We start from the raw sequence: 24,931 nt of genomic DNA, 5'->3' as shown, positions 1-24,931 counted from the left end.
TAATCAGTCAAAGAAAACACTAAAGACAACAAAGTCATCACCCAAAATGTCCAGGAAATTTGGGACACCATGAAAAGACCAAACCTACGAAGAATAGGGATAGAAGAAGGAGAAGAACACCAACTCAAAGGCACAGAAAATACATTCAACAAAATCATAGAAGAAAACTTTCCCAACTTAAAGAAGGAAATGCTTATAAAGATTACAGAACATCAAATAGACTGGATCCAAAAAAATGTCCCCTCACCACATAATAATCAAACCACTAAACATACAGAATAAAGAAAAGTGTTAAGAGTTGCAAAGGAAAAAGGCCAAATAACATATAAAAGCGGACCTATAAAAATAACACCTGACATCTCAATGGAGACCCTAAAAGCCAGAAGGTCCTGGACACACATTATGCAGAAACTAAGAGACCATAGATGCCAACCCAGACTATTATACCCAGCAAAACTCTCAATCAACATAGACAGAGTAAACAAAATATTCCATGATAAAACCAGATTTAAACAATATCTTTCCACAAATCCAGCCCTATAGAAAGCACTACAAGGAAAAATCCAACCTAAGGAAGTTAGATACACCCATGAAAACACAGGCAATAGGTAGTTCCACACCAACAAATACTAAAGAAGGGAAACATACAACACTACCTCCAAAAAATAACAGGAATTAGCAATAACTTGTCATTAATATCCATTAATATCAATGGTCTCAATTCACCTATAAAAAGACACAGGCTAACAGAATGGATACAAAAACAAGATCCATCCATTTGCTGCATACAAGAAACACACCTCAACTTCAAAGACAAACACTGCCTCAGAATAAAAGGCTGGGAAGACTTTCCAATCAAATGGATTTAAGAAGCAAGCTGGTGTAGCTATCCTAATATCTAATAAAATAGACTTCAAACTAAAATCAATCGAAAGAGATCGGGAAGGTCATTACATATTTATCACAGGGAAAATCTGACAAGATGAAATCTCAATTCTGAATATTTATGCCCCAAATAAAAGGGCACCTACATTTGTAAAAGAAACATAACTAAAGCTTAAATCACACATCAAACCCCATACACTAGTAGTGGGAGACTTTAACACCCCACTCTCACCAATGGACAGGTCTGCCAGACAGAAATTTAACAGAGAAATAAGGGAATTAACAGACATTATGGCTCAAATGGACTTAATACATATCTATAGAATATTCCACCCTAACACAGAAGAATATACCTTTTTCTCAGTACCCCATGGAACCTTCTCCAAAATCAAGCACATTCTTGGTCACAAAGCAAATCTCAACAGATACAAAAACATGAAATAACCTCCTGTATCTTAATTGACCACCATGGCCTAAAGTTAGATTTCAACAACAACAAAAATTACATAAAGCCTACAATCTCATGGAAACTGAATAATGCCCAATTGAATCACCAATGGGTCAAAGAAGAAATAAAGAAAGAAATTAAAGACTTCCTAGGATTCAAAGAAAGTGAATGTACAACATACCCAAACTTATGGGACACTACGAAATCAGTATTAAGAGGAAAATTCATAGCACTAAATGCCCACATAAAGAAGTTGGAGAAATCTCACACTAGTGAGTTAACAATACATCTGAAAGCTCTAGAACAAAAAGAAGCAAACTCACCCAGGAGAAACAGATGCCAGGAAATAATCAAATTGAGGGCTGAAATCAATAAAATAGAAACAAACAGAACAATACGAAGAATAAATGAAACAAAGAGTTGGTTCTTTGAGAAAATCAACAAGATAGATAAGCCCTTATCCAAATTAACCCAAAAGCAGAGAGAGAGCATCAGAAATGAAAAGAGAGATATAACAACAGACAACAAGGAAATCCAGAGAATCATCAGGTCATGCTTCAAGAACCCGTACTCCACAAAATTGGAAATTCTGAAAGAAATGGATGATTTTCTGGATAGTTACCACATACCAAAGTTAATCAAGACCAGATAAACTATTTAAATAGACCAATAACCCCTAAGGAAATAGAAACAATCATTAAAAGTCTCCCAACCAAAAAAAAAAATCCCAGAACCAGATGGTTTTAGCTCAGAATTCTACCAAATTTTCAAAGAAGATCTAATACCAATACTCTTCAAATTTTCCCACACAAGAGAGACAGAAGGAACATTACTAAACTCTTTTTATGAGGCTACAGTGACATTCATACCCAAACCACACAAAGATGCAACAAAGAAAGAGAATTACAGAACAGTCTCTCTCATGAACATTGATGCAAAAATACTCAATAAAATACTGGCTAACCGAATCCAGGAACACATAAAAAAAAATTATCCACCATGACCAAGTAGGCTTCATCCCAGTAATGCAAAGATGGTTCAACATATGAAAATCTGTCAATGTAATACACCACATAAAAAAACTGAAATAAAAAAATACATGATCATCTCATTAGATGCTGAAAAAGCCTTTGACAAAAGTCCAACACCCCTTCATGATAAAGGTCCTAGAGAGATCAGGAATAAAAGGCACATGCCTAAACATAATAAAGGCAATTTACAGGAAGATAACAGCCAACATCAAATTAAATGGAGAGAATGTCAAAGAATTTCACTAAAATGAGGAACAAGACAAGGCTGCCAATCTCTCCATAATTATTCAACATAGTACTTGAAGTTCTAGCTAGAGCAATAAGACAACAAAAGGAGATCAAGGGGATACAAATTGGAAAGAAAGAAGTCAAACTTTCACTATTTGCAGATGGTATGATAGTATACATAAGTGACCCCAAAAATTCTACCAGGGAACACCTGCAGCTGATAAACTCCTTCAGTAATGTGGCAGGATACAAGATTAACTCAAAAAAATCAGTAGCCCTCCTATATACAAATGCTAAATGGGCTGAGAAAGAAATCAGAGAAACATCACTCTTTAAAATAATAGCCACAAATGATATAAAATACCTTAGGGTAACTCTGACTAAGCAAGTGAAAGACCTGTATGATAAGCACTTTCAGTCTCTGAAAAAGAAATTGAAGAAGGTATCAGAAAATGGAAAGATCTCCCATGCTCATGGATAGGTAGAATTAACATAGTAAAAGTGGCAATCTTACCAAAAGCAATCTATAGATTCAATGCAATCCCAATCAAAATCCCAAAACAATTCTTCACAGACTTGGAAAGAATAATACTTAACTTTATATGGAAAAACAAAAAACCTAGGATAGCTAAAAGAATCTTTTACAATAAAGCCACCTCTGGAGGCATCATGATCCCTGACCTCAAGCTCTATAGAGCTACAATAATAAAAAAAAACAGCTTGGTACTGGCATAAAACCAACACATGGAGCAATGGAATCAAATTGAAGACCCTGACATTAATCCACATGCCTATGAACATACAAACAAAGAAGCCATAAAAGTACCATGGAAAAAAGAAAACATCTTCAACAAATTGTGCTGGCATAACTGGATATCAATGTGTAGAAGGCTGGAAATAGATCCATATCTGTCACCATGTACAAAACTTAAGTCCAGGTGGATCAATGACCTCAACATAAATCTGGTTGCACTGAACTTGATAGTAGAGAAAGTAGGAAGTAGTCTTGAATGCATTGCACAGGAGACCACTTCCTAAATATAATACCAGTAGCACAGACTCTGAGAGCAACAATAAATAAATGGGACCTCCTCAAACTCAGAAGCTTTTTTAGAGCAAAGGATGTGGTCAATAAGACAAAATGACAGCCTAGACAATGGGAAAAGATCTTCACCAAGCCCACATCTGACAAAGGGCTGGTCTCCAAAATATATAAAGAACTAAAAAAGCTAGACATCAAAATACTGAACAATCCAATTTAAAAATGGGCTACAGAGCTTAACAGAGAAATCTCAACAGAAGATTCTCAAATGGCTGAAAGGCATTTAAGGAATTGCTCAACATCCTTAGTAACCAGGGAAGTGCAAATCAAAACAATTCTGAGATACAATTTCACAACTGTCAGAATGGCTAAGATAAAAAACTTTGAAGACAGCTTATATTGGAGAGAATGTGGAGCAAGGGGAACACTCCTCCACTATTGGTAGGAATGCAATTTTGTACAGCCATTCTGGAAAACAGTATGGTGGTTTCTCAGAAATTTGCGAGTAAGTCTTCCTCAAGACCCAGTTATACCTCTTGGGCATATTATAGCCAAGGAATGCCCAATCTTACCACAAGGACACATGCTCAACTATGTTCATATCAGTATTATTTATAATAGCAAGAACCTGGAAACAACCTAGATGCCCCTCAACTGAAGAATGGATAAAGAAAATATGGCACGTATACACAATGGAGTACTACTCAGCATTAAAAAAATGATATCTTGAAATATGTAGGCAAATGGATGGATCTAGAAAATATCATCTTGAGGGAGGTAACCCAGACTCAGAAGGACAAACATAGTATGTACTCACTCATAAGTGGATACTAGATGTGAGGGAAAGGATGGCCAGACTCCAACCCACAGCTCCAGAGAGGCTAGCTAACAGGGAAAGACTCTAGGAGGGACACATGGATGGCCCAGTGAAGTAGAAGTGGATGAAATCTACATGAGCAGACTGGGAGTGGGGGTGGTGGAAGAGGACGAGTGCAGCATGGGAACATAGGGAAATGGGAGGGTCGAGCTGGAACAGGGACAGAGTGGGAGGACAGGGAGGGAGAGATCATGACAGATGAGGACATCATGGGAATAGGAGGAGGTAGGGTGCCAGGGAGGCTTTCAGGAATCCACAAGGATGACTCCACCTTGGAATGCTGGCAGTGGTCTAGAGGGTGCCTGGACTGGTCTACTCTGGTGACAAGTCTAGTGAATACCGTAACTGTCATCACAGAGCCTTTGTCCAGTGACTGATGGAGGCAGATGCAGAGATCCACAGCCAGGCACCAGGCTGAGCTCCAGGAATCCAATCGATGAGAGAGAGAGAGAGAAGAGGGATTCTGCAGGTGAGAGACATCGAGATCATGATGAAAGGACATGCAGAGATGACTGGCCACACTAGTGGGATCCCATGAACTGTGGACTAGTGGCTGTGGAGCCCCCATGGGACTGGACTAGGCCCTCTGGATATGGAAGACGGTTGTTTGGCTCGAAGTGTTTGGGGGGCACCCAGGCAGGGGGATCGGGATCTGTCCCAGGTACATGAGGAGGCTTTTGGGAGCCTGGTGACTGGTGTGATGCCTTGTACAACCTTGGTGCAGTGGGGAGGGGCTTGGACCTGCCTAGGCTCAGTGTGCCGGGCTCTGCTGACTCCCCATGGGAAACATTGATTTGGGGGATGTGGGGATATGGGGTGGCTTGGGAGGGAGGGCTGGAGGGTGGCAGGAGGGAGGAGGTGGGAATCTGAGAGTGGTATGTAGACTGAGTAGAAAAATTACATAATAAAGAAAAATGAAAAAAACAAGTAATGAACAAAACACAGTTTGGCCCTGAAACCAGAGCTAGCTCTGCCAGTGAAAGAAATATGCCCTGGCCCTGAAATTAAAGCCAACTCTGTTCTTGACCAATGAAACCAAATAATCCTTGAGCAGGAAAACAAATCAATCTTTGAACAGAAAATATCTTCGGAGAAATTCTTCCCCTAAAAAGTTCCTCTGACTATTTAGTTGTGAGTTGTTCTTTCTCATCTTGGCAGAGGCAGCCATTCTCCTGGAAAACCTCATTCTGTGGTGGTATTTTACTTGTACTGAAATGTGATTTTAATTGTATGTTAATAAATAAAATTGTCTGGGGATCAGAGCTATTAGAGCCATAGCAAGTGCATGGCGGTGGTGGCGCATGCCTTTAAGGACCTGGAGGGCGGTATATTCAGACAGTGACGAGGCAGTCATGTGTTTGGGTTTACAACCAATGAGAAGGCAGAACAGCTAGACTATATAAAGACATACACACAGGAAGTAGGCCCTTTTCAGAGAGCTCTCTTGGCTGAAGAGGATCGCTGAATCAGGAAGGGTGAGGCCCTTAGCTCTGACCTCTTGGCTTTCTTCTCTGAATCGGCTCTGTGTTTCTTATTCAATAAGACAGTTGGTTATATCTACATTTGGCGCTCAACATGACAAGAATCCATTAAAAACTGCTTAACTTGGCTTGGTGGCAGGTCCAGTTTCCCGCCAGGGCGGCCGGCAGGTCCTGTTTCCCACCAGGGCGGCCGGCTCCCTAGCCGGGCCCAGGTCAACTTGGCCTCAGGCCGGACTAACCTTGAAATACTTGCTTAAAGCCAGTGCTACAAACAACTCAGGCCTACCTTGCTGAACAGGGCCCCTGCCTGTAAAGCCAACGCACATGGTTGGAGCTTAAGGTAGCCAGAGCAAAGGCTTGACTAGGCTCAAGGGGGAACATGGGAACACGTGGCTGGATTCAAGCTCTTAGGCTACTGTTCTTGCCTGTTCTCCCCCCACCTCTCTCTGTATTCACACCTCGGACACTAGGTGGCTGTTTTGAAATTCCCTCGGATTGGTACTGTACTACGAGGACTTGGTAAGTCACTTAACATATCAGATATTTTAAAGGAAACTATTTAAAAGAGAAATTTTTTTCCACATTTAAAAAAAAGTGGGTTTTCTGTGTTCATTGGAAGAAAATTGGGCTTTGTTTGCAATTTTAGGCAGTCTGACAATGGAACAGCTATATGAGAAGATTAATGTTGATCGAATTATGCATTTTATTACTATGCTTATCCTCATTTTAGTATTTAAAAAGATAGTTAATTTAAGTGCCAGGGTGACAGCTTTAGAAAAACTTGTTAAACCTGTAAAAACTCAGACAGAAGAAACTAACAGTGAAGTTGCTTCAAGATTGGATCATACGGTTACAGAAAGAAAGCCTGTTTTCACACAGTCACCCTTAGTTTGTCCAGTAACAGTACAGCAGTTGCCTGATCAAATGACTACACAAAATATTTGGGGTCCAATTGAAATGTTAGATTTACGAAGGTTTAAGGAGGCAATAGTATCTTATGGCATGCATTCCCCATATGTAAAGCAAATGTTAAACTCTTGGTCAACATATAATAGGATTGTACCACAGGACTGGCGGGAGCTGGCACAAGCTGTTCTTGAACCCAGTCAAAGGATTCAGTGGCTAACTTGGTTCAAGGATGAAGCTAAAAACATAGAAAAACAGTGGAGGGATAAAGGAATACAAGTCTGCCAGGATCAGATTATTGGAGAAGGTCAATATGTTTCAGCACAAACACAATGTTTATATGATGTCCAAACCCTAATTTTATGTCGAACAGCAGCCTTGAATGCATGGGACAGAGTTGAGGAACCAGGAAAAAAAAACTGAGTCATTTACAAAGGTTGTACAAGGCCCAAAAGAATCTTTCACAGATTTTTTACAAACACTGGCTTCAGCAGTAAAGAGAATGGTCCCGGATTCAGAAGCTAGTAAGATAATAATTGAATCTTTGGCCTTTGAGAATGCGAATGCAGCATGCGAAACAATAATCAGGCCGTTAACGGCAAGATCTGCACCTTTGGAAGATTGGATTAGAGACACAGTTAATGTTGAAGCTTATGAGCATGATGATACGTGGGTAGGAGAAGCAATTTCAAAAGGTTTGAGGAATGTTAGATGTTTTGGATGTGGAAAGCAAGCACATTTGAAAAGGGACTGTAAACAGGTCATTCCTAGAAACAATGTTTCTTCAAGGAACAATGGCAACAGAAGGCCCCTTCCTTCTGGAGTATGCAGAAGGTGTGGTAAGAGAAAACACTGGACAAACGAGTGTAGATCAACAAGGGACAGACAGGGTAATCCTTTGCCTCAGTCTTCGGGAAACTCCCAAAGGGGCCTCATGCAGGCCCCAATAGCAAATCCAGTTCAAAACTTTCCTGCAGTTGTAGAAGAAACCCCTACTCAGAGCAAATTAAATAACCAAATGCCTATTGGAATAAGTCATGCTGGTCAGGATGATGAAACAGAGAGAATAGAAAATTCAGGAGAAAACATAAAGAAAAATTTTTGGCAAACTTCTATTAATGAACAAAGACCAAAATTATCGATAAAAATAAATGGTGTTTTGTTGTCTGGTCTGGTAGACACAGGTGCGGACATTACCATAATTGCACCAGAATTTTGGCATCCAACTTGGCCTCTTCAGGAGGTAAACGTTCAACTATTAGGAATTGGGACATTATCTCAGGTGAAACAGAGTGCAAGATGGCTCGAATGTATAGGTCCAGAAGGACAGAGAGGAAAATTGAAACCATATGTAGCTAACATAGCTATGAACCTGTGGGTCAAGACTTGTTGCAACAATGGAATACTCAGATTAACATCCCTTCAATCTCAGAAACAAATCATAAACTAGCACATGTTTCTGAGAGAAATATTAGAAAGCATTATTCTGAGTGGTCACCAGCCATCCATATTATACAAGAACAGGGCACAGCAACTGATGATCTTCCAAAAATAACAATAGCTCTACCTTTAAAATGGTTAACAGACAAGCCTGTATGGGTCCAGCAATGGCCTTTAACAACAGAGAAACTCCAGGCTTTAGAAGAGCTGGTAGAAGAACAGTTAAATGCTCAGCATATTGAGGAATCAACTAGCCCTTGGAATTCTCCTGTATTTGTTATTAAGAAGAAATCTGGTAAATGGAGAATGGTAACAGACCTTAGAGCAATTAACAAAGTAATTCAGCCAATGGGCTCTCTACAATCTGGAATTCCTTTGCCTACTCTGTTACCAAAAGGATGGCGTCTCATAGTTATTGATTTAAAAGACTGTTTCTTTTCAATACCCTTACAAGAAAAAGACAGAGAAAGATTTGCTTTCACAGTGCCTACTTATAATAATTCTCAACCGGTTAAAAGATTTCAGTGGAGGGTCCTCCCACAGGGAATGTTGAATAGCCCAACTCTGTGCCAATATTTTGTACAACAGCCATTGGAAGTGATACGTAAAAAATTTCCTAAATCTGTAATTTATCATTATATGGATGATATTTTGCTAGCTGACTCAAATGCAGATACTTTAGAAAGAATGTTTGAAGAAGTAAAGAAAATTTTGCCTTGCTGGGGATTACAAATTGCTCCTGAAAAGATACAAAGAGGAGATTCTATTAATTATTTAGGATATAAAATAGAGCTACCAAAAATTAGACCCCAAAAGGTGCAAATTAGGAGAGATAGACTACAGACTCTTAATGACATTCAAAGATTATTTGGAGATATTTCTCATCTACGAACTATTGTTGGGGTAAAAAATGATGAACTGCATAATTTGTTCAAAACCTTAGAAGGTGACAAGGACTTAAATAGTCCAAGAGAATTATCACCTGAAGCTGAGAAAGAATTGGCCTTGGTAGAAAAGAAAGTACATGAAGGGCACGTGGATCATATTGATCCAACGCTGGATTGCATTTTGGTTATTTTACCTTCTAGACATTCTCCTACAGGAATATTAATGCAGAGGGAAGATATTATATTAGAATGGATATATTTACCAAATAAACCAAATAAAAAATTAAAAACTTATGTGGAAAAAATCTCTGACTTGATTTGGAAAGGAAAATTGAGACTTCGTCAATTAGCAAGAATAAACCCAGCAGAAATTGTCGTACCATTAACTAAGGAGGACATTGAAAAATTATGGACAGAAAGTGAACCTTGGCAAAGAGCTTGCAGTTAAATCAAGACCAGATAAATTATTTAAATAGTTCAATAACCCCTAACGAAATAGAAACAGTCATGAAAAGTCTCCCAACCAAAAAAAAGCACAGGACCAGATGGTTTCAGTGCAGAATTCAACCAGATCTTCAAAGAAGAGTTAATACCAATACTCTCTAAATTGTTCCACACAATAGAAACAGAGGGAACATTACCAAACTCCTTCTATGAGGCTACAATTACCCTGATTCCTAAACCAAACAAGGATACAACAAAGAAAGAGAACTACAGACTGATCCTCCTCATGAACATTGATGCAAAAATACTCAATAAAATACTGGCAAACAGACTCCAAGAACACATCAAAACAATTATCCACCATGATCAAGTAGGCTTCATTCCAGGGATGCAAGGGTGGTTCAATATACGAAAGTCCATCCATGTAATACACCATATAAACAAACTCAAAGAAAAAAATCACATGATCATCTCATTAGATGCAGAAAAGGCATTTGACAAAATCCAACACCCCTTCATGATAAAGGTCTTGGAGTGATCAGGAATACAGGGAACATAGCTAAACATAATATCGGAAATTTACAGCAAGCCAACAGCCAACATCAAATTAAATGAAGAGAAACTCAAAGCAATTCCACTAAGATCAGGAATGAGGCAAGGCTGTCCGCTCTCCCCATACTTATTCAATATAGTACTTGAAGTTCTAGCCAGAGCAATAAGACAACATAAGGAGATTAAGGGGATACAAATTGGAAAGGAAGAAGTCAAGCTTTCCCTATTTGCAGATGACATGATAGTATATTGAGCGACCCCAAAGATTCCACCAAGGAACTGATAAAGCTTATACACACCTTCAGCAACATAGCAGGATACAAGATCAACTCAAAAAAATCAGTAGCCCTCCTATATACAATGGACAAAGAAGCTGAGAAGGAAATCAGAGATACATCACCCTTTACTATAGCCACAAATGACATAAAATACCTTGGGGTAACACTAATCAAGCAAGTGAAGGACCTATATGACAAGAACTTTACGTCCCTGAAAAAAGAAATTAAAGAAGATCTCAGAAAAGGGAAAGATCTCCCATGCTCATGGATAGGCAGGACTAACCTAGTAAAAATGGCAATCTTACCAAAAGCAATCTACAGATTCAATGCAATCCCCATCATAATACCAACACAATTATTCACAGAACTGGAAAGAATAATACTCAGCTTCATATGGAAAAAGAAAACCCCAGGATAGCCAAAAGAATCCTGTACAATAACACAACCTCTGGAGGCATCACGATCCCTGACTTCAAGCTCTACTATAGAGCTACAGTAATTAAAACAGCTTGGTACTGGCATAAAAACCAACATGTGGACCAATGGAATCGAATTAAAGACCTTGACATTAATCCGCACACCTATGAACATATAATTTTTGACAAAGTAACCAAAAGTGCACAATGGAAAAAAGAAAGTATCTTCAACAAATGGTGCTGGCATAACTGGATATCAACATGTAGAAGGCTGCAAATAGATCCATATCTATCACCGTGCACAAAACTTAAGTCCAAGTGGATCAAGGACCTCAACATAAATCCAGCTACTCTGAACCTGCTAGAAGAGAAAGTAGGAAGTAGTCTTGAATGCATTGGCATAGGAGACCACTTCCTAAATAGAACACCAGTAGCACAGACATTGAGAGAAACAATCAATCAATGGGACCTCTTGAAACTGAGAAGCTTTTGTAGAGCAAAGGATACGGTCAACAAGGCAAAGCGACAGCCTGCAGAATGGGAAAAGATCTTCACCAACCCCACATCTGACAGAGGACTGATATCCAGAATATATAAGGAACTCAAGAAATTACACATCAAAATGCCCAACAGTCCAATTAAGAAATGGGCTATAGAACTAAACAGAGAATTCTCAACAGAGGAAACTCAAATGGCTGAAAGACATTTAAGGAATTGCTCAACATCCCTAATCATCAGGGAAATGCAAATCAAAACAACTCTGAGATACCACCTTATGCCAGTCAGAATGGCTCAGATCAAAAACACTGAAGACACCTTATGATGGAGAGGATGTGGAGCTAGGGGAACTCTCCTCCACTGCTGGTGGGAATGCAAGCTTGTACAACCACTTTGGAAATCAATATGGTGCTTTCTTAGAAAATTGAGAATCCATCTCCACCAAGATCCAGCTCTACCACTCTTGGGCATATACCCAAGGAATGCTCAACCACACCACAAGAGCACTTGTTCAGCTATGTTCATATCAGCATTGTTTGTAATAGCCAGAACATGGAAACAACCTAGATGCCCTTCAACTGAAGAATGGATAAACAAAATGTGGTACATATACACAATGGAATACTACTCAGCAGAGAAAAACAATGACATCATGAGGTTTACAGACAAATGGATGGATCTAGAAAAAAATCATGGTGGGTGAGGTAACCCAGACTCAGAAAGACAAAGATGGTATGTACTCACACATAGGAGGATACTAGATGTGGAACAAGGATGACTGGACTGCTACTCACACCACCAGGGAGGCTACCTGGAAAACAGGACCCCAAGAAAGACACGGGGATTGCCCAATGACAGAAAAATTGAATGAGATCTACATGAACAGCCTGGACATGTGTGGGGATAGTGAAGGGCGAGGGTCGAGGAAAAGAGAGCTTGGGGGAGCGGGAGATCCCAGCTGGATCAACAACAGAGAGGGAGAACAAGGAATAGGAGAACATGGTAAATGAAGACCACATGAGAATAGGAAGAAGCAAAGTGCTAGAGAGGTCCACAGAAATCCACAAAGATACCCCCACAACAGACTGCTGGCAATGGTCGAGATACAGCCCGAACTGACCTACTCTAGTGATGGGATGACCAAACAGCCTGATTGTCGTGCTAGAAACCTCATCCAACTACTGAGGGATCTGGATGCAGAGATCTATGGCTAGGCCCTGGGTGGATCTCTGGGAGTCCAATTAGCGAGAATGAGGAGGGTTTATATGAGCGAGAATTGTTGAGATCAAGGTTGGATAAAGCACAAGGACAAATAGCCAAACAAATGGAAACACATGAACTATGAACCAATGGCTGAGGGGTCACCACCTGGATCAAGCCCTCTGAATGGGTGAGACAGTTGATTGGCTTGATCTGTTTGGGAGGCATCCAGGCAGTGGGACCGGGTCCTGTGCTCATTGCATGAGTTGACTGTTTGAAACCTGGGGCCTATGCAGGATTGCTTGCCTCTGCTTGGGAGGAGGGGACTGGACCTACCTGGACTGAGTCTACCAGGTTGATCTCAGTCAACAGGGGAGGCTTTGCCCTGGAGGAGGTGTGAATGGGAGGTGGGCTGGTGGGAAGGTGAGGGAGGCGGGAGGGGGAGAATAAGATAATCCCTGGCTGATATGTAGAACTGAATTGTATTGCAAAATAAAAATAAAAAAAATAAATAAAAAAGAATATAAGCTTGCAAGAAGTATCTAAGGTAGTCTTAAAACATGTAGTAATAAGCTTGTAAGAAGTAAAGATGTTAGTCGTAAATGTAAGTTTAAATAAAAATATAAGTAAATAAATAAAGGTTCTAGTTGAAAAAAAGATGAAAATAAGAAGTAAATAAGAAATACATTTGCTAAAGTAGTTCCATAGTTTCCTTAAGGAGTATAAGTAAGTAGATGTGAATACGTTATACGTGAGTTTGTAAAAAATGTAAATGTTAAGTGTGAATCTATGCTTAATCTATATGGAGAAAGAACCTGAGACACAGGCAAAGTAGGCAGTCTGAATGGTCTCAAAAACTCCAGAAGCTGCTAAGAAGTGAAGAATGGCAGACACCAGAGCCACAACAAGGCATCTGCAGCTGAGATCTGTGGAAAATCAACGCAACATATAAAAACCTGAGCTAACATAAAAAATGGTGCAGTTTAAAATATTACTGTACCTAAAAAAGGTCTCTGGCTTGAGAATAAAAGTTGCAGAGACACTTGTTTGAACTAAAATTGTTAACTGCAAAAAGTTTTGCTTGTAAAACATCTCTTCATATTTGGAAGTGAAAGCCTGATACCAGAATTTGCTTTTTTTGAACTTTTTGAACTTAAAAAAAATGAGATAAAAGTACAAAAAGACTTTTGTTATAGATTTCTTCATATTTGGAAGACTCATACCAGAATTTATTATTTGAATTTTGGTACTTAATAAATGAAATGAACAGTAGAGATTTCATTTTGATGGGACAATTTTGAGTTTACTTATAGTAATGACCTAGGAACAGTTTGCTAGAATTGGGTTAAAAATGGAACTGTTTAAATGAAGAAATTTATTGTTTCTACCTAGAGTCAAGATGCAGTTTTGTGTATGCATATATGCTTTATTAACTGGTGATTCATGAACTGTTTTATGGAACTGTTTATGTAAAAATGGAATTACTTATGGAACTGGTTTTGTGTTATAAATGGAACTGTTTAAACAGAGAAGTTTGGGTTTTCTTTTTTTTTTTTTTTTTTTTTTTTTTTTTTTTTTTTAATTTATTTTAATTTATTTTGCAATACAATTCAGTTCTACATATTGGTCACGGATTCCCTTGTTCTCCCCCCTCCCGTCCCCCTCACCTTCCCCCCAACGCCCCCCCCATTTGTGTTGTTTCTTTTTTTTTTTTTTTTTTTTTTCCCCTTTTCTATTTTAATAAAAAGGAAAAAAAAGAAAAAGGTTATAACTAACAAAAGAAAAACTATATACAAAAGTACAATGACTATATACAATATATACAAGTAATAAATGTCTAAACAATGTCTAGTCCATTTGTATTTGACAAATTCAGAGAAAATAATTTCATTATCTATCCTATTTTGTTAAGTCCAAAATGTATCTAATTCACTTTCTATCCTAATTAATCTTCAACTATAACTAACTAACCTTCAACTATAACTAACTAATCTTCAACTCCCTCAGAGACCCAAGAAGGAAATAATATTAGCTAACAAAAATAAAAACAGAAAGTGCATGCAAGCAACTTCCAAAAAATTTGTGAGTTGACAGAAACAGCCAGCTGCCTGGACAGTCACCTGAGGTTTCTCCACAGTGTTGGGGCATCATCTTCAGCCTATAGGCTTAGCATATCTGACAGACTCATTTGTGAAGTAGGATGTACACAAGGTCGACAGTTCAACCTCACATTGGGTGAGAGCAGTCCATGTACCAGAAACACCTGAATTCCACTAGTGTCATGTCATGATTCAGGATTTTAAATTCTGGAAATTGTTGTTGATTTTTTAATTCAGCTGTCCATTCTTGGCTGTGTATATATGGCTTCATCTTAACATCCCGTTCTTCTCCACATCCCTCTGTCAAATGCCAGTTTACTATTGCGAGGCGTGAGCTTAGTTACTCTTCAAGAATAACTGTTTCAGCTGCTGTTCCATTGCACATCAGAAGCCATCGGCCCACTGCCTATTCAGCTGCCTTCGAAGAAAAGGGCACTGTACCTTTTCCAAATTGCGAAGGCCACTTCAGGGATGGTGCCATATTGTCCTGGCCTCAGAAGATGCCTTTTGATAAAGCCATAACCACACTCGTTTTGGCAAGAATCAGTAGTCCTTTGTTTCATGTCCTGTCTGTCCATTTTGTCAGCAGTTGATTCAAGGATACTTTGTTGTCCAGTGGCTAACTTTTGCCACAATGAAAGTTAACTCCATATGCAGTTTCTTCAATGCCCATATTTTCTCTGAAGTAGATTGGTACTGCCAGGAGCCGACATGTCTCATAATCATAACAAAAAAGAAAAATTTTCTAAGTTATTAAAACATTTTAAATGCCATATTCTGTAGATCTCTGAAGGGTTTGAAGATGACCTGTCTAAAATATATCTGCTCAATTTTTAAAACATATCTAATATGACTACAACTTCTATTGTAATGTCTAACTACTAACTTTCATTTCTTTTTTTTTTTTTTTATTAATTTATTTTGCAATACAATTCAGTTCTACATATCAGCCACGGATTCCCTTGTTCTCCCCCCTCCCGTCCCCCTCACCTTCCCCTCAACACCCCCCCCCCATTCCCATCTCCTCCAGGGCAAAGCCTTCCCCACAGACTGAGGTCAACCTGGTAGACTCAGTCCAGGTAGGTCTAGTCCCCTCCTCCCAGGCCGAGCCAAACAATCCTGCATAGGCCCCAGGTTTCAAACAGCCAACTCATGCAATGAGCACAAGATCTGGTCCCACTGCCTGGGTGCCTCCCAAACAGATCAAGCCAATCAACTGTCTCATCCATTCAGAGGGCCTGATCCAGTGGGGACCCCTCAGCCATTGGTTCATAGTTCATGTGTTTCCATTCATTTGGCCATTTGTCCCTGTGCTTTATCCAACCTTGGTCTCAACAACTCTCGCTCATATAAACCCTCCTCATTCTCGCTAATTGGACTCCCAGAGATCCACCCGGGGCCTAGTCATGGATCTCTGCATCCAGATCCCTCAGTAGTTGGATGGGGTTTCTAGCACAACAATTAGGGTGTTTGGCCATCCCATCACCAGAGTAGGTCAGTTCAGGCTGTCTCTCGACCTCTGCCAGCAGTCTGTTGTGTGGGTATCTTTGTGGATTTCTGTGGGCCTCTCTAGCACTTTGCTTCTTCCTATTCTCATGTGGTCTTTATTTACCATGGTCTCCTATTCCTTGTTCTCCCTCTCTGTTGTTGATCCAGCTGGGATCTCCCGCTCCCCCAAGCTCTCTTTCCCTCAACCCTCGCCTTTCATTACCCCCACTCATGTCCAGGCTGTTCATGTAGATCTCATTCCATTTCTCTGTCATTGGGTGATCCCTGTGTCTTTCTTGGGGTCCTGTTTTCCAGGTAGCCTCCCTGGTGATGTGAGTAGCAGACAAGTCATCCTTGTTTCATGTCTAGTATCCTGCTATGAGTGAGTACATACCATGTTTGTCTTTCTGAGTCTGGGTTACCTCACTCAGGATGATTTTTTCTAGATCCATCATCCATTTGTCTGCAAACCTCATGATGCCATTGTTTTTCTCTGCTGAGTAGTATTCCATTGTGTATATGTACCACATTTTGTTTATCCATTCTTCAGTTGAAGGGCATCTGGGTTGTTTCCATGTTCTGGCTATTACAAACAATGCTGATATGAACATAACTGAACAAGTGCTCTTATGGTGTGGTTGAGCATTTCTTGGGTATATGCCCAAGAGTGGTATAGCTGGATCTTGGGGGAGATTGATTCCCAATTTTCTAAGAAAGCGCCATATTGATTTCCAAAGTGGTTGTACAAGCTTGCATTCCCACCAGCAGTGGAGGAGAGTTCCCCTAGCTCCACATCCTCTCCAGCATAAGGTGTCTTCAGTGTTTTTGATCTTAGCCATTCTGACAGGCGTAAGGTGGTATCTCAGAGTTGTTTTGATTTGCATTTCCCTGATGATTAGGGATGTTGAGCAGTTCCTTAAATGTCTTTCGGCCATTTGAGTTTCCTCTGTTGAGAATTCTCTGTTTAGTTCTATAGCCCATTTCTTAATTGGACTGTTGGGCATTTTGATGTCTAATTTCTTGAGTTCCCTATATATTCTGGATATCAGTCCTCTGTCAGATGTGGGGTTGGTGAAGATCTTTTCCCATTCTGTAGGCTGTCGCTTTGCCTTGTTGACCGTATCGTTTGCTCTACAAAAGCTTCTCAGTTTCAAGAGGTCCCATTGATTGATTGTTTGTCTCAGAGTCTGTGCTACTGGTGTTCTATTTAGGAAGTAGTCTCCTATGCCAATGCGTTCAAGACTACTTCCTACTTTCTCTTCTAGCAGGTTCAGAGTAGCTGGATTTATGTTGAGGTCCTTGATCCACTTGGACTTAAGTTTTGTGCACGGTGATAGATATGGATCTATTTGCAGCCTTCTACATGTTGATATCCAGTTTTGCCAGCACCATTTGTTGAAGATGCTTTCTTTTTTCCATTGTGCGCTTTTGGCTTCTTTGTCAAAAATTATATGTTCATAGGTGTGCGGATTAATGTCAGGGTCTTCAATTCGATTCCATTGGTCCACATGTCGGTTTTTATGCCAGTACCAAGCTGTTTTTATTACTGTAGCTCTATAGTAGAGCTTGAAGTCAGGGATCGTGATGCCTCCAGAAGTTGTGTTATTGTACAGGATTCCTTTGGCTATCCTGGGTTTTTTGTTTTTCCATATGAAGTTGAGTATTATTTTTTCCAGGTCTGTGAAGAATTGTGTTGGTATTTTGATGGGGATTGCATTGAATCTGTAGATTGCTTTTGGTAAGATTGCCATTTTTACTATGTTAGTCCTGCCTATCCATGAGCATGGGAGATCTTTCCATTTTCTGACATCTTCTTCAATTTCTTTTTTCAGGGACTTAAAGTTCTTGTCATATAGGTCCTTCACTTGCTTGGTTAGTGTTACCCCAAGGTATTTTATGTCATTTGTGGCTATAGTAAAGGGTGATGTATCTCTGATTTCCTTCTCCGCTTCTTTGTCCATTGTATATAGGAGGGCTACTGATTTTTTTGAGTTGATCTTGTATCCTGCTATGTTGCTGAAGGTGTTTATAAGCTGTATCAGTTCCTTGGTGGAATCTTTGGGGTCGCTCAAGTATACTATCATGTCATCTGCAAATAGGGAAAGCTTGACTTCTTCCTTTCCAATTTGTATCCCCTTAATCTCCTTATGTTGTCTTATTGCTCTGGCTAGAACTTCAAGTACTATATTGAATAAGTATGGGGAGAGTGGACAGCCTTGCCTCGTTCCTGATTTTAGTGGAATTGCTTTGAGTTTCTCTCCATTTAATTTGATGTTGGCTGTTGGCTTGCTGTAAATTGCCTTTATTATGTTTAGGTATGTTCCCTGTATTCCTGATCGCTCCAATACCTTTATCATGAAGGGGTGTTGGATTTTGTCAAATGCCTTTTCTGCATCCAGTGAGATGATCATATGGTTTTTTTCTTTGAGTTTGTTTATATGGTGTATTACATTGACGGACTTTCGTATGTTGAACCACCCTTGCATCCCTGGAATGAATCCTACTTGATCATGGTGGATAATTGCTTTGATGTGTTCTTGGAGTCTGTTTGCCAGTATTTTATTGAGTATTTTTGCATCAATGTTCATGAGGGAGATCGGTCTGTAGTTCTCTTTCTTTGTTGTATCCTTGTTTGGTTTAGGAATTAGGGTAATTGTAGCCTCGTAGAAGGAGTTTGGTAATGTTCCTTCTGTTTCTATTGTGTGGAACAATTTAGAGAGTATTGGTATTAACTCTTCTTTGAAGATCTGGTAGAATTCTGCGCTGAAACCATCTGGTCCTGGGCTTTTTTTGGTTGGGAGACTTTTAATGACTGTTTCTATTTCGTTAGGGGTTATTGGACTATTTAAATAGTTTATCTGGTCTTGATTTAACTTAGGTATGTGGTACCTATCCAGAAAGTTATCCATTTCTTTTAGGTTTTCCAGTTTTGTCGAATAGAGGTTTTTGAAGTATGACCTGATGATTCTCTGGATTTCCTCAATGTCTGTTGTTATGTCCCCCTTTTCATTTCTGATTTTGTTGATTTGGATGCTCTCTCTCTGTCTTTTGGTTAGTTTGGATAAGGGCTTGTCTATCTTGTTGATTTTCTCAAAGAACCAACTCTTTGTTTCATTAATTTTTTGTATTGTTCTCTTTGTTTCTATTTTATTGATTTCAGCTCTCACTTTGATAATTTCCTGGCGTCTATTTTTCCTGGGAGACTGTGCTTCTTCTTGTTCTAGAGCTTTCAGGTATGCTGTTAAGTCTCTAGTGTGAGATTTCTCCAACTTATTTATGTGGGCATTTAGTGCTATGAATTTCCCTCTTAGTACTGCTTTCATAGTGTCCCATAAATTTGGATATGTGGTGTCTTCATTTTCATTGATCTCTAGGAAGTCTTTAATTTCTTTCTTTATTTCTTCCTTAACCCATTGGTGATTCAGTAGGGTATTATTCAGTTTCCATGAGATTGCAGGTTTTCTGTAGTTTTTGTTGTTGTTGAAATCCAACTTTAGACCATGGTGGTCTGATAGAACACAGGAGGTTATTCCAATTGTTTTGTATCTGTTTAGATTTGTTTTGTGGCCAAGTATGTGGTCAATTTTAGAGAAGGTTCCATGGGGTGCTGAGAAGAAGGTATATTCTTTTTTGTTAGGATGGAATGTTCTGTATATATCGATTAAGTCCATTTGAGTCATGACATCAGTTAAGTCCTTTATTTCTCTGTTAAGTTTCAATTTGGGAGATCTGTCCAGTGGTGAAAGTGGGGTGTTGAGGTCTCCCACTATTAACGTGTGGGGTTTTATATGTGATTTAAGCTTTAGTAATGTTTCTTTTACATATGTGGGTGCCCTTGTGTTTGGGGCATAAATATTCAGAATTGAGACTTCATCTTGGTGGATCTTTCCTGTGATGAGTATGTAATGCCCTTCTTGATCTCTTTTGATTGATTTTAGTTTGAAGTCTATTTTGCTGGATATCAGGATGGCTACACCCGCTTGTTTCTTAAGACCGTTTGATTGGAAAGTCTTTTCCCAGCCTTTTATTTTTAGGTAGTGTCTATCTTCGAATTTGAGATGTGTTTCTTGTATGCAGCAGAAAGATGGGTCCTGCTTTCGTATCCATTCTGTAAGCCTATGTCTTTTTATAGGTGAATTAAGTCCATTGATATTGAGGGAAATTAATGACCAGTGATTGTTCATTCCTGTTATTTTTTGGTGGTGATGTGTGGGTACTTCTATACGTTGGGGTTTACTGCTGTGGCTTTATCTGTTGCCTGTGTTTTCGAGGGTGTATCTGACTTCCTTAGGTTGGAATTTTCCTTCTAGTGCTTTCTGTAGGGCTGGGTTTGTGGATAAGTATTGTTTAAATCTGGCTTTGTCATGGAATGTCTTGTTTACTCCATCTATGGTGATTGAAAGTTTTGCTGGGTATATTAGTCTAGGTTGACATCCATGGTCTCTTAGTGTCTGCATTACATCTGTCCAGGTTCTTCTGGCTTTCAAAGTCTCCATTGAGAAATCGGGTGTTATTCTGATGGGTTTGCCTTTATATGTCACTTGGCCTTTTTCCTTTGCTGCTCTTAATATTCTTTCTTTATTCTGTACGTTTAGTTGTTTAACTATTATGTGGCGAGGGGACTTTTTTTGGGGGTCTAGTCTGTTTGGTGTTCTATAAGCTTCTTGTATCTTCATAGGCATTTCCTTCTTTAAGTTGGGAAAGTTTTCTTCTATGATCTTGTTGAATATATTTTCTGTGCCCTTGAGTTGGTATTCTTCTCCTTCTTCGACCCCTATTATTCTTAGGTTTGGTCTTTTCATGGTGTCCCAAATTTCTTGGACATTTTGGTTCATGACTTTGTTGGTTTTAGTGTTTTCTTTGACTGATGAATGTATTTCTTCTACTGTATCTTCAACGCTAGAGATCCTCTCTTCCATCTCTTGCATTCTGTTGATTATACTTGCATCTGAAGTTCCCAATCGTTTTCTCAGATTTTCTATTTCCAGCATTCCCTCTGTTTGTGTCTTCTTCATTTTTTCTATTTCCCTTTTCAGGTCTTGGACTGTTTCCTTCATTTGTTTCATTGATTTTTCTTGATTTTCTCTCAGTATTTTATTGTTTTCTTCCAGGACTTTATTGATTTCTTCTAATTTGTTTGCCCTTTCCTCTAGTTGTTTACAGCGTTCTTCACATTTTTTTGTCTTTTCCTCTACGCAAGCCTCTAGCTTCTTCATGATGTCATTCATAAGGCTGTTTTCTTCTGCTTCTTCCAATTTCTGATGTTCAGGTCTAGGTGTTGGAGGAGGGCTAGGGCCTGGTGATGCTGTATTGCTATTCATTTTGTTGTATATGTTTCTGCCTTGACGTCTGCCCATCTCCTTGTGGTTCGTTCTTGGCCTTATCCGCACACTTGGTTCAGACAGACCAGTGTTCCAAAAGGGAAGTCAGTGTTCCAAAAGGGAAGTCTGGAGCAAGATGGGAGCTGGGGGCCGGCCTCTAAGACTCAGGAAGAGGCTTGGGGCTCAGGCGGATGGGCGTGGTGGCAGGGCGTGGAGACTGCAGGGTCTGCCAGGGGTCTTGTAGAAGGGGATCCTTCCCGGTGGGGCTAGCAGGGAACCTGCCCGGTGGCCAGAACCTGGGGCCGAGTTGGGCAGGTCTTCCCTGGAGTGGCTGGTGCCCAGGGATGGGGTCTGGGGCAAGGAAGGGTACTCACGATTGTTCCAAAAGGGACGTCCGGAGCAAGATGGGAGCTGGGGGCCGGCCTCTAAGTCTCAGGAAGAGGCTTGGGGCTCAGGCGGATGGGTGTGGGGGCAGGGCGTGGAGACTGCAGGGTCTGCCAGGGGTCTTGGAGAAGGGGATCCTTCCCGGTGGGGCTAGCAGGGAACCTGCCCGGTGGCCAGAACCTGGGGCCGAGTTGGGCAGGTCTTCCCTGGAGTGGCTGGTGCCCAGGGATGGGGTCTGGGGCAAGGAAGGGTACTCACGACTGTTCCAAAAGGGACGTCCGGAGCAAGATGGGAGCTGGGGGCCAGCCTCTAAGTCTCAGGAAGAGGCTTGGGGCTCAGGCGGATGGGCGTGGGGGCAGGGCGTGGAGACTGCAGGGTCTGCCAGGGGTCTTGGAGAAGGGGATCCTTCCCGGTGGGGCTAGCAGGGAACCTGTCCGGTGGCCAGAACCTGGGGCCGAGTTGGGCAGGTCTTTCCTGGAGTGGCTGGTGCCCAGGGATGGGGCCTGGGGCAAGGACGGGCACTCACCAGTGTTGTAAAAGGGAAGTACGGAGCAAGATGGGAGCTGGGGGCCGGCCTCTAAGTCTCAGGAAGAGGCTTGGGGCTCAGGCGGATGGGCGTGGGGGCAGGGCGTGGAGACTGCAGGGTCTGCCAGGGGTCTTGGAGAAGGGGATCCTTCCCGGTGGGGCTAGCAGGGAACCTGCCCGGTGGCCAGAACCTGGGGCCGAGTTGGGCAGGTCTTCCCTGGAGTGGCTGGTGCCCAGGGATGGGGCCTGGGGCAAGGAAGGGTACTCACCAGTATTCCAAAAGGGACGTCCGGAGCAAGATGGGAGCTGGGGGCCGGCCTCTGAGTCTCAGGACCCGGCCTCTGAGTCTCAGGACGGGTTTTCTAACTAGGCTTGAGATTGTATTCAAAAAAATTTATAAAGAAAGGAAGAAATAATATTCCTTAGTCTACTTAATTTAAAAAATATTTTCTTATTTGAGTGGATTAATGGTTTGTTAGTAAGAAATGCAGGGGGGCATACTAAGATTAAAGTGTAAAGAGTTTTATTATGAAACTGCTTTTGGATGTTTTGCTAAAAGTTTTCAAAGTGTTAATGGTTAGATTGAGAATATTGCTTTTCAATATGGGTTTGTAGGAATTGTGTAAGTTTGGATTTTTCTAATTAGGTTTGAGATTTTGTTTTAAAAAATTATAAAGAAAACGAGGAGTTAGGAGTGAATTAGGGTTGAATGTATGTTTGCAGAAATTATGTTAACCTATTGATAGTAATACACCCTGGTTTTGTGAAGTTAAGGAAATATTTAAGTTTGATGTGAATACATCAGAAGTTTTTCCTATGTTCTGTTAGCAAGAAAATTCAAATGATTCTATTAAGACTTAAAGTTGTAAGCCTGAGAAAATTGTTAACTATATATAGCACCATTTATGTTAATTCAAATGGTTCTGTTAAGAAGAGTTTGCTTTGAGTTGTAAGACTGGGAGAATTGTGACTACGTATAGCAATATTTATGTTAACCTATTACTGGTAATGATGAAATAAGGGATTCTTTAAGTTTGCAATTGCATATTAAGAGCTTTAGGTTTAGAAAGGGCTTGATGCAGCTAAAGAGAGCTGTAGTCACCTTGGACCAAATCCAAAAGAGAAATGCCATTTTTATCTTCCTCTATTCCCATACTGAGAGGTGTAACAGCTATGGAGATTGCTGTAACCATTAATAACAAGTTATTTTTATATATTAAGAAAGGGGGACCTGTAGGAGCCCATTGTCAGGTTCCTCATGGCTTTACCCAGCAGGTCCTCATAGAGAGGATGATTAGGACCAGGGGCCTGAGTGCAGGTGTCTGAGATGGTCTGCACTTGGCTGTGCTGGGGGGAGGTCTTTTGCTCCACCCCCTTGGCCTCTCTATAAATACCCTGGGGCAGCGACAGTCAGGGCCCATTGGAAAAGGTTCCAGGCCCTCTCGAGGCTATCCTTTATTTCCTATCTGTTTATCTCTGCAATCTGAATCCTTCTATTCAATATTTCCTGCTGCTCACACTCAAGAAAACTCTGGGGAGCTGTGGTGTTGGTGGGTAAATGCCCCACAGACCTGAAGATGACCTATGCACTGAGGAGAGAGAACAACACCCCTATGAAGTCAGGGGACGTAATAAACTGCTCTACAAGAGTAAAGAAGCAAATGAATGTTTGGGCATTGACAAACTGCAACATCATGGGAAGCAACGGTCACCCATTATTCTGAACTCTGAATGAAATGGGGTTAACTATCTATGAAAGTCTCAAGGCCATGCCTGATGGGAACCCATGTAGGCTGCCTGCAAACATTCTCTTCACTCTCTAATGCCCAGATCCAATCCCACAAAATCATCCTGAGTTCTGTAACACTTACAAACCTGGCCTTCTGACACATGCTACTCTATAAGGTGGATCTCACAGATATATCCCTTGGGCAACAATTAGGAAGAAGGGAGAACAACAACACTCATTCAATCCTTCCAGTCTCATCCCTGCTCCATTGCCTAGGATAACAACCCACAGACAAACTGAGCATGAACATTTTAACCTGGTGCCTACATGGAGCCTTAACTCCTACAATCAAGGGTTGTTGGTGTGAGAAGGTATTCTGCAGGTTGATGAACGAGAAATTGGAAAACCAACAGAGCCACAAATCCTTTGGCCTAATCTGTCTTGCCTGAAGACAGATTACAGTGGGGCAATGGTGACACAGAACATGGTGGAGGAGCCAATCAATTTCTGATTTAATTTAAGGCACACCCCACAAGAGGGAAACCATACCCAACACCACTTGTCTAACAAAGAACCAGAAATGAGATAGCCCAGAGTCTTAGGCTAAGGGCAGACACTACTCATCTAAATATAAAGTCAAAAAATTACCAATCAGTGTATGTATTATAGCTATTAGCTTAGAATATCATGGTACTCTGAACTCAGAGAACAAATGGTTCTCTGATTCATGTGCCAGCACTCACAACCCTTTCCTCCCACTGGGTAGCCATGT

At 40.5% G+C, this 24,931-nt stretch overlaps 1 pseudogene; it reads left to right on the top strand.

Moving 5' to 3' along the window:
• The window catches only part of LOC128095151 (uncharacterized protein C2orf78 homolog), a 37,113-nt pseudogene that overhangs the window by 3,388 nt on the left and 8,794 nt on the right, over window positions 1-24,931 (top strand).

Source organism: Peromyscus californicus, unplaced genomic scaffold, assembly GCF_007827085.1.
Source record: "Peromyscus californicus insignis strain IS unplaced genomic scaffold, ASM782708v3 Scaffold_4__1_contigs__length_199733344, whole genome shotgun sequence".
Taxonomy (NCBI): domain Eukaryota; kingdom Metazoa; phylum Chordata; class Mammalia; order Rodentia; family Cricetidae; genus Peromyscus; species Peromyscus californicus.
The sequence above is the reverse complement of the archived record's forward strand: the minus strand, read 5'-3'. Positions and strand labels throughout refer to the sequence as shown.